Here is a 10,613-nt window from a genome sequence, read left to right as displayed (position 1 = left end):
GATGTATAGTATTGTTCATTTAAACCACACGGTCTGTATTCCTGCGAGCCTTGAGGACAGCAGGAAGGAAGGGATGTGTTTGAGAAAAGGCCTCTGAATCGATGGAAAACGGCCGAGCTGGAAATCAATACCCATTCCTTAATCCTGCACCCTATCAGCTTCCTCTTCTTTCCCCCCCAGGACAGGATCATATTTATAGGGTGGGTCAAAAATTTCAACTTTCAGTTTCCAGACATTAGGGGCACTCAATGCCTTGGGGATTGTAAAAGTATTTTGGTTACTTTAATATAATTTAGAGGTGTTTGGTAAGTAACTATATAAAAATCGTAACTTTTTAACATTTTGTTTGTTTCATTTGTTATATAATAGCTGAATTCAGTGCATCTGCAACGCCCGAGTTAAAAAAGCACAGCAAACCCAGGCTAAAGAATAAATTTAATGTGAAGCGTTTGATTTTCCAGAATATCTTCCCAAGCAAGAGCAGAACCTGGGTCATCCAGAAAAACTGGGCAAAACCATGTGAGCTGACTTCTTCAAACTCAGTGACCTCCAGTTGTGTGGGACTACAATGATCTCCACCCCCAAGGTGACAGGGGGTTGAGTGGGTAATGGAAGCTGGTAGTCCATCACATTTGGTCTCATCCATCATCGCTGAAGTTTAGAAGCAGTCAAATAAACCTGAAATGGGGAGAAGGACAGAATAGGGCAGAAATGCAGATGAATCTTAAGTAAAACAGTTTGTCCAAGTAATGCAATCCAATTTATGGCAACACCTTTACATGTGTTCTGGCAAAACAAAATGTATCTCTTACTTTCACTTCATAGAAAGACTCAAAGAATATTTTCAGACCCCCTACAGTCTGATATTTCTCCATTTTGTGTGAATCATGGGAAATAGGGAAAGGCTTATTTCCGAAAATGTTCCCACCTAAAGGGCTCTCTGTGCTGTCAATCAAAAGACATGGCACTGCCACTTTGTCTCTATATAACCATATTTGGTTATAGCAATGTTTGGTAAATGTTAATAAGTTATTTGGTATTAAAAATAAAATATGGGAAAAAGAACAGTGGGAGGGAAGAATGGAAGATAAAATTGTTACATTGCCTCTACAATTCCATAAGAGAAGCAGGGTTTTTTTCAGTAAAAGCCTTGAATATATTTTTCTAGCTAAACATTTGCATTGTAAATTAGATATAAGTTATATGATCCTGTTTAACTGAATTCATTGCAATTCTAGTCAGTATATTTTCTATGTGGAACTCTTTCTTGCCCCACCAAGTGTACTTTTTTATTCTTAATGAATGTATTTTATTCCCCTTATGTACAGTGAGAGCATATGCACCAAAGATAAATTCCTTGTGTGTCCAATCACACTTGGCCAATAATGAATTCTATTCTATTCTATTCAGTGGGGAAAGGAGGTATCTAGAATTTGGAGTGCATTTGATCCTTGTAAAGAGCACTGGGATTTATGGCAGCATAGCCTATGTAGGAATGGAGCCTCCTGTTCAAGTCAAATTTTCATCTCAGTATTGACTCAGAAATACATCTCTCTAAGTGCCAAGAAAATTTCCAGGAAATTGGAATATAATTAAATTTACATTCAGACATGATTCAAGAAAGAGTGAATGAAAATTTCTGAAGACTTAACTTGTTGGTGTGTTCAATAATCTCATAACATTCGAATGTTCCTGCAACCTTGTTAAATATTAATTGCAAGTGCCTCTCATTCACTTTAATAGAGGAAGTAAACATGAAGAAGAGATTCAGAAGCATTTTTCCCCCATGAAGACTCTGTATTATTCTGGATTGTAGAATAAATTGAAAACGGCCTTTGAATATTCAAAATGAGGTAGAAATAGAAATTACTGTTTGATATACAAAAGATATTGAATAGAATCAGATGGAGCCTGGTAGCACTTTTTCAGCTTAACACATTTTATTAAAAGATACAACGTTGATGCATTAGAGTTTACCTCATCTGATGCATGGGGGATAGTAACCATTTTGTTAACTGATAACTAATGCCTGTATGTTTGTATGAGTTAAGGAATGCAAAAGGGAATTGGTATCTTCTCAGCTTATGGAGACCTTTTTCACCTGAAAGTTCTGGAAACAAAAAAAGCCCTAAAAGAACCAAAACAAAACCTGAGTATACATTTCGTATTTTTTTTCAAATTCACATCAACTTCATCTTTACTCCAAAACATTATTTTAAAAGGCTTACTGATAACATTAAAATTGCTCGAATTTCCAGAACAGAAAAGTAAACCACACAGTAAGTATCTCCTGTGAAGGGAAGAAGCTTGAAAACAACTATGCAAAAAAAAAAAGGAAATAATTTATTTAAAGAGCTATCATTTTCTTGCAGAGCCAGCTATGTCCATGGGCAAAGTGAATGGCTCTTAGGCAATGGGTGCTAAAGAGCAGAATACTGTACAGAGTTGGGAGGAAACTTGGAGGTCTTCCAGTCCAACCCACTGATCAAGCAGCAGACCCTGTACCATTCCAAACAAGTGTCTATCCAATCTCTTCATAAGAGCCTCCAGTGATAGAGCACCCACAGATTTCTGAAGGAAATCTGTTCCATTGATTAAATGATCTCACTGTTAGAAGATTTCTCCTTAGTTCTAGGTTACTTTTCTCCTTGATTGGTTTCCATCCATTGCTTCTTGTCTTGCCTTCTGGTGCTTCGGTGAATAGTTGACCCACCCTTTTTGTGGCAGCCCCTCAAATATTGGAACGCTGCTATCATGTCACTTATACTCCTTCTTTTAGCAGAGAAGGTTAAGTAGTTGGATGATCCACAGTGCTAACCCTTCAGCTACTCAAGGCTATCATATTTTATACAGTCAAATCACCTGAGATAAAATAATAATATAATAAATGAGAATATTTGTAGCTCAGGGTTGACCGGAAGGGTTCTTGGTGCTCTCGGAGCTTGTTTGTTTTCTTGCAGATGTTTCATTACCCAAACTAGGTAACATTATCAATGCTAGATGATGCAACCTAGTACTAGATGATGTTACCTACTTTGGGTAATGAAATGTCTGCAAGAAAACAAACAAGCTCAGAGCGCACCAAGGACCCCTCAAATAATCTTCATTGCACCTTCATTAGCTTCAGATGTAATATTTGGGAAGGAAAACAGTTTGTGTTGGCATTGCTTTTCTGAATCAGTTTTAGGTATGCAGCAGCTTCTTGCTAGAAAAGGTAGCAATCCCATCAATCAAATTGCTTAAATTTATGAATTGACCTCAAGATCTTAAAACAAAACCTGAAAAAGAATGACAGAGCAACATCTTTCCCCTTTCAGCATGATAGATAGTGCTATCTCGGCAGGTTATTATCTCTTGCCCCTTAAATTGGGAGGTTGAATCCCAACTTAGTTGTTTGCCAACTTTGCAAATCGGAGGTGGGTAGAAGGGGTAGCGTTCGGAGTAGGATGTGACATTCTCTTCATAAAAGATCAAAAGGGGCACCAGATGAAAATGTGCAAGTGAAGCCAACATCTGGAGTTCCCATTCTCTGGCCTAATGTGCAGGTCCATGATCTATGTCTTCAATTCAACTTCTCAAGGAAAACATGTCGTTGACACTTAGAGCCAATAATCTGACTAGATGGTAGATGGTAGTTTCAGATACATTGATTATGGACTATAAAAATCCATTTCTTCCCTAATTCTGGAAACATGAATTTAAGGTTACCTCAGCAATGTGTATAATTCAACAATCTGGCCAGGTAGTTCAACAATGCGGAAGTTCAGTCAAGGCAGGCTGTATAACTAAATCCTTATTTGTAGAGCAAAGGAGAGAAGTCTAAAGGAACGTTTCTCCCTCCCCTTTGACTCTTTCTAGCCATCCAAATATGATTTAGCCTAAGTTAAGGTAACATAAAAGATGGAGGATTCAGACTGCGCATGAAAAATATACACCTCATGCATATTGTCCTACATTTCTTCACTGTCAAGGCCAAGTAATAAAGTAATACACTGTCATGTATGAAGATGAAACCTCTGGCTTTTCCTCTTGCCTCATTAATACCTGGTACTTATATCCTCCATGAATTACTTATGTGTGATCCTTATTTTTTGGGGTGGTGGTGGAGGTGGAGGAGGAGGTTACATAGCAAAGTCCAGCCCCTTGTGAATTCCATTGACCCTTATCTAGCACAAATTTAGTTTTGACCATTAGTTGACTAGATCCTTGTTTATAGGTAGGAATAAGAAACTCTTCTGTGCTTTGAACTTAATTAATGCTCCTGGTTATCTGTGCCTGACAGAGAGTTAGTGTCTTGAATCGCACCTAGAAAGAAACTGGAAGTCAGTGTAGCTCACACAGCATGGACAAACTGAGAGCCCAAAATTGTACAGGCTGCCACATTCTGAACCAGCTATAATTTCTCGATGGACTTCAAGGGAAGTCCCACATAGAGCACATTGTAGTCATCCAGATGAGATGTTACCAGGTCATGGATGACTGTGAACTAGGTTTCCCAGTCTAGGAATGGACATAACAAGCACATAAGATATGTATGCAACTCCCCCCTTCCCCAGCAATAGCTACTACCTGCTCCTTGAAGACTTCAAATTGCACAGGAGCTCTCTCAGAGAGTGTGCAACCATAACAAGAGTTAAAGCTGATATTAACCAAAACCAGGAAGACAAAAAAAAACAAACTTCAATCTCTGTTGCCTTGCTATGGTTGAGTCCAAGCTGATTTCTCCCCCATGATTTGTGCCTAAACACCTTTGGCATTTGGCCCAGCAGCTCATGACCTAAGGGGCTGTATGCTATGAAGGTATTTGAGCACTCTGAATCCAGGAACTGAATGAACGACATTTCATTTCTTATCTTCCAAACTTTCTTGTCTGTAAAGACTTCTTGCGGGTCTGATGAAAGTCTAAGCAAGGTTGCCAGTGACGTGGCACGACATAACCGCGAACGTCAAAAGCGTGCCGACAACACCGCGGCGCTAAAACCGCGATGTCAAAAGCGCGCCGACAGAAGCGCGATTTAACTTAAGGTAAGGGTTAGGGTTAGGGTTAGGTTTAGGGTTATTTTTAGGGTTATGTTACAGCACGCTTCTGTCGGCGCGCTGTTGTCGGCGCGCTGTTGTCGGCAGTTTTGACGGAGCGGTTTTGTCACCGCGCTTTAGTCACACGTGCTTTAGTCTACCGCGGTTTTGTGGTTGAACCTGCCAGTGAATATGTCCCATTGGGAAATTATAGCAGTTATTGCATTGAATTATCTTCACCAATTCAATTCTAGATCAGGGAAATTCAGATTCTGAATTAATCAACTCTTTATTGTTTTCTAATGATCTGGAGTCACCGTTTTTACATGTGTGCAATCAAACTGGCAAATGGCTACTTAGGTACTGAGGGACACAGTCTGACAACAATTGATAACCAGAATGTGTATGCACCAGTGACGTGTGGTGAGGTTTATGGCTGGTGAGGCACTGACACAGTGGTGGATTTCAAATTTTTTTAGACTTGTGGACTTCAACTCCCAGAATTCCACAGCCAGGCATGCTCAGTTCTGATTTAAAGCAACAGCATTTGTTTTTCTCCTTTGCAAAAAAGTTTCCTTCATTCTTTTTTTTCTCCCTCTCCCTCCTTCCTTCCTTCCTCCCTCTCTCCCTCCCTCCCCCCTCAAACAGACACAAACACAGAAGTTGAGTTGGATATATTTTCCAATGGCTTGAAAGCACCTCCTCTGCCATATCCCCCCCCCCCATTCCTCTGCTGCCTTCCCCAAACACCTCCACCATTGCAAATCCCTGCTGTCTGGGTGGGAAATGCCTGAAACGCAATAAAGCCCATTCACCCACTCATCTCCTGCTTGCAGGCTGGGGTGAAAGAAGAGGCAGAGAAGCCGGAGGGGAGCCGATCCAAGCCTTTGATTGCAGGCGGAGCCATGTTGCCTTTTCAAACTTGTAATCAGTGAAGCTGGGCTTATATAGTTTTATCCAGCTGTGTGTGTGTGTATGTGTATGTGTATGTGTGTGTATGTTTGAAAAGGCAACGTGGCTCTGCCTGCAATCAAACTACACTTGGGGAGGGATCTACACTTGAGGATGAAGTTTGAATTCCTCCTCTTCCCTCCGACCCACATGTATCTTTTCCAGCTGTTTCAAAGAGGATTTCAACTCTGCTCTTGCCTGTCATCATGAAAAGAAAAAAATGTAAAAAGAAACAGGCAAGAGCTGAGGTCAGGCTGAGCTAGTTGCTGCCAGAGTCACCGTGGATGACTCTGCTTAACTGTTTAAAAAAGCCTCTAAAAGCGCCCACTACAGGAGGAGGCAGGAGAACGACGTGCCTCACCTACGTCAGGAATTTTTAGGCTTTTAACCCTTGCTTAACTCTGGTCGAATGATCATAAAACGCCTAAAGTCAGACTAGATGAGGCACGTTGTTCTCCTGCCTCCTCCTGTAGAGGGGGCTTTTTTAAACAGTTAAGCAGAGTCATCCACGGTGAATCTGACAGCAACTAGCTCAACCTGACCTCAGCTCTTGCCTTTTTCCTTTTACATTTTTTCTTTTCATGATGACAGTGGTGAGGCTCTGCCTCCCCTGACTGCACGTCCCTCGTATGCACAGCTTTTGATGGGTGGAGATGATGCCTTCCTGGGTATTATTCTCATATCATTTGTAGTTACCACTTCTTTTTCTACAGTCAGGAGAATAAATTATTTTCTTTAGCTGAGCACATGACCAGGAGCACAACCAAAACTGATATTTAGCAGACAGTGATAGTTAGTTTGGAATATTTTCCAAACTGATTTGTACTGGAGCCAATGATTAAATCAATGCTTTATAGGTAAATGGACATTTCCTGGACAGGATTTCACAGTTCAGCAGATCAAATGTATCCTTTTTGATTTGAGTGAAAATAGAGTGCAGAGTATGGCTTACAAAATAAATGATTTGCAGACAAAGCCAGAGTAATTTTTATCTATAAACAGATGTAGCACTAGTTCATTCTAGTAAATCAATAATTTTATTTTTGCTCTGTGGATTAGAGGAAAGCATCCTGATTTTTGAATGAGCAGTTGGCATCACACATTGGAACTGGTGAGATGAGGTAGTGGCACTTTATTGCCTGATTATACTAATAATGAGTCTGAATGGTCCAGAAATTGGACTGGAGGCTTAGCCATTATAATCTGTAGTTGAAATGGAGGCTATGATAAGTATTTCTCATTCTGTTTTCTGAGAGGCTACCTAGTTCCCACAACATACCATGTTATTTCTTTCATTCAGTACTTCGTTCTAAAGACTCAAAAGCCTTTCAAAGAAAAATTCACAGCAACTTATTTTTTTTATCAGTGTAAATATGTTTATTTTCATTTCATTTCGTACAGTCACATATATACTGTGCATAACCGGGGCATATAACATTGAACAATAAACACAGCCCTCCTCTTGTCAACAATACCCCCCAAAATACAAACCCAATATACCACTTTGACCCACCATACACCCTTTCTTGCGCCCCCCTCCAACTTTCGTTCTTCCCTCCAACATTCCCCTCTACCCTACTTCCCCTCCCCCTCTATCACTCCTCTCTCCCAATACACTCCCTCCCTTCCTTCTCATCCTCCCTCCTGCCCTCTCTACCCCTCTTTCTTCTTTCCCTTTACTCCTCCCTTTGGTGTATTTCTACTATCTATCAATATATTCAGCTTGTCCTATTTTTACACTAGAATTAAAGAGCAACAGTATACAAGTGCAATCATGTTACTTTAAAATCTAACACATACTATATTTCCCCCCTCCCCCCTAAGACCCCACCTCCCTTCCCCCCCCGACTTCCCAGAGCCCGTACATGGTATAGCTTTTTAACAAACACAGTCTAAAATATATTAAAACAAAGGAGATTAAAGAAAAAAAAAAGAAAGCAACTTATTTTTGACTGCTTCCTAAATGTCTCCCAAATATGCATTTAACTTGAATAGAAGCCAAATAGAATGCCATGGGTTCAATCTTATTAATTAATTATTTTTCTATTTCAGCATTCTTAATATGGCTCAGGGAATGATCTTTTCATATTTTGTTGTCATAGCACCCAACCGGTGAAATACGTTATGCCAGGAGAACACGTTAATCTCAGAATCATTCACTGAACTCTTTAACCAAACGGTATCTTAAATCTCCATTGCTTCAATTAGTTAGCTTGAATGTGGTGGAAAAACAGACAAATACAGGCAGAGAAAAAGGCAGTTTGTTGGTACAGAAGCTTCTATGTCTCAAAGGTGCTTTTTTTCAAGAGGCAACTGGGCTTTCTGGTTTTTCTCTGAAGTTGTTTTGCTTCTCATCCCAGAAGCTTCTTCAGCTCTCTTGGATGAGAAGTGAAACGTCTTCAAAGAAAAAACAGAAAGTCCAGTTGCCTCTTGAAAAAAGCACCTTTGCAACAACCATGATCTGGATGACTGAAAATCTCCATAGACAAGTAGTTTCTATGCTGAAGAGAATCTCCACATAGTCCATGGGAATTTCTAGAGTAGACTCATCTTTCATTTCATTGTCTGGAGTAGATCAAACTGGGTTCTTTATGATCCGAAATGGATGCATACCAACTTAGATATATACTGAATATATCCAGTATATACTGAATAGCATTTTATAGCATATAGCATATATATAGTATATCCATATACTGAATAGCATTTTATAGCATGGGCAAGATACTTATTTGCCAAAACTTAATCTGGAACGAATCAGTTATCTTTATTGAGCTCTTAATTCTATGAACCCTATGGTAGTCAACTGACTACTTTCTCTGGACTTAGCAGATTTTTTTAAAAAAAGAAGAGGTAAAACATTGTATGTTACTGCCAAATATTTTTCTTACAGATTTCTGAATTGTCCACTCTTCTGTTGAATGCTTGAGACAACTTACAATGAATTCGACAAAATTAAGAAATGGAGACGTTAAGAGAATCCATAAATCCAGGCGAGCACATTCATTTATTTTCTGTTGTTGTTAAAATAAATAAAAAAGTGGCGGAGAAAAAACCTGTTTGTCTGCAGCAGCAAAACACCAGAATCTTGCCGCACCATAAAAATGAGCATTTTCATTACAAGATAAGCTTAGTTTAGCCCATGACTGCTGACACATCACAACACAATACATTAATTTTCAAGATACCATAAAACTCTTTGCTGCTTTCCTTGCAACTGGCTAATATACCTGCCCTTTTTAAAAATAAGAAACAGGAACCTATTCAAATCAGAGATAAATCTACTGGGTGTTTCTGCTGACTGAAGTGCTTCCTCTTGTGGGACTCTTCAACTGCTGATTTATCACTGTAGCTGCAAAACTAGATACTAGGAATGTACCGTGTAGGTGTCTGCCAACTCCAGTAGCTCCTTCCTGTGCTCACCTGGAACCAGCTCCTACTGGATTTTAGGGTGTTTACACTGTAGCTAGGCACAGATATGCCCTGTTCTCTGGATTATCTTCAGAAACCTCCTCCCTGGATCTATGGTCAACTTTCAAATCCTCAGTCATGTTGGGTTCTACTTATGGATTGTAGCACCAGTGGTAAATTGTTTCATAAGTCTCCCCCTCTTACTGGCATTTCTGTTGTTTGTTTTTCAGTGCCCATTCCACAGTGGAATAATGTTTCATATTTTTCATGAGCATTTTATTATTTTACTATTTTTTCCCCGTTTTCTTTAGAGTGCCTTTCTCATCTGCTTGGAATGCAGCCCCTTCAGCTATTGGGCAGATTAGAAATAATATCATCATAGGATCAGATCCAACAAGCCACTGATAACTTTTCCCCCCTTTCTTCTCCTATGATTATCAATGTGGTACTTTTCTCTAGAGGAATCAGCAATAACTTTGATTCTGTTGATGAATACCAACAGCATAGCAAAGAGACAGAGAGAAAAAATGATTGTATTGTAAACAAATACGTCCCAGATGTGCTAGCATTAAATGTGGAGGAGACGTCATTTAATTACTGCAATTGGGATCTAAGCAGACAAAACAGCAAAGATGAGGATAACATATTGCCTCGGGTGAAAAGGATGGCGTCGTAAATAGCACTTCCATCTTCTTTGCAGATTTAGGGCATGTTTAACTTCATTGATTATATTTTTTGAAATAAACATATTTAAATCAGTGAGCGAGCTAATTTTGCACAGCAACCATCGGTTAGAGGGATAGTGATATCGACTTTTGTCAGTATTTAAGGTGCTAAACTAACGACATTTAAATAACCACTTTAGCAATATCTAAGAGTTTTGGACACTTGGAGGAATTTTTTTCTTCAGGGAATTTTTTTTTTTTTTTTTTTTTTTGCTTTCAAGTCACATAGCAAATTGTTTTTGGAAGTCTTTTAATTTCAGAAGCATGCATCTACAATAGAAAGCTGTTCTTTGAAAACAAGCTTTCAGAGCAGTGCATGATTACAGTATGGCTGTAGTGGATTCCTTAGATCAGGGGTGAAATCCAGAAGGTTCTGACAGGTTCTGGAGAACTGGTAGCGGAAATTTTGAGTAGTTCAGAGAACCAGTAGCAGAAATTTTGAGTAGTTCGGAGAACTGGCAAATGCCACCTCTGATTGGCCCCAGAGTGGGCTGAGAATGCAGATTTTGC

This window comes from Thamnophis elegans, chromosome 2 (genome assembly GCF_009769535.1).
Source record: "Thamnophis elegans isolate rThaEle1 chromosome 2, rThaEle1.pri, whole genome shotgun sequence".
NCBI lineage: Eukaryota > Metazoa > Chordata > Lepidosauria > Squamata > Colubridae > Thamnophis > Thamnophis elegans.
The sequence above is the reverse complement of the archived record's forward strand: the minus strand, read 5'-3'. Positions refer to the sequence as shown.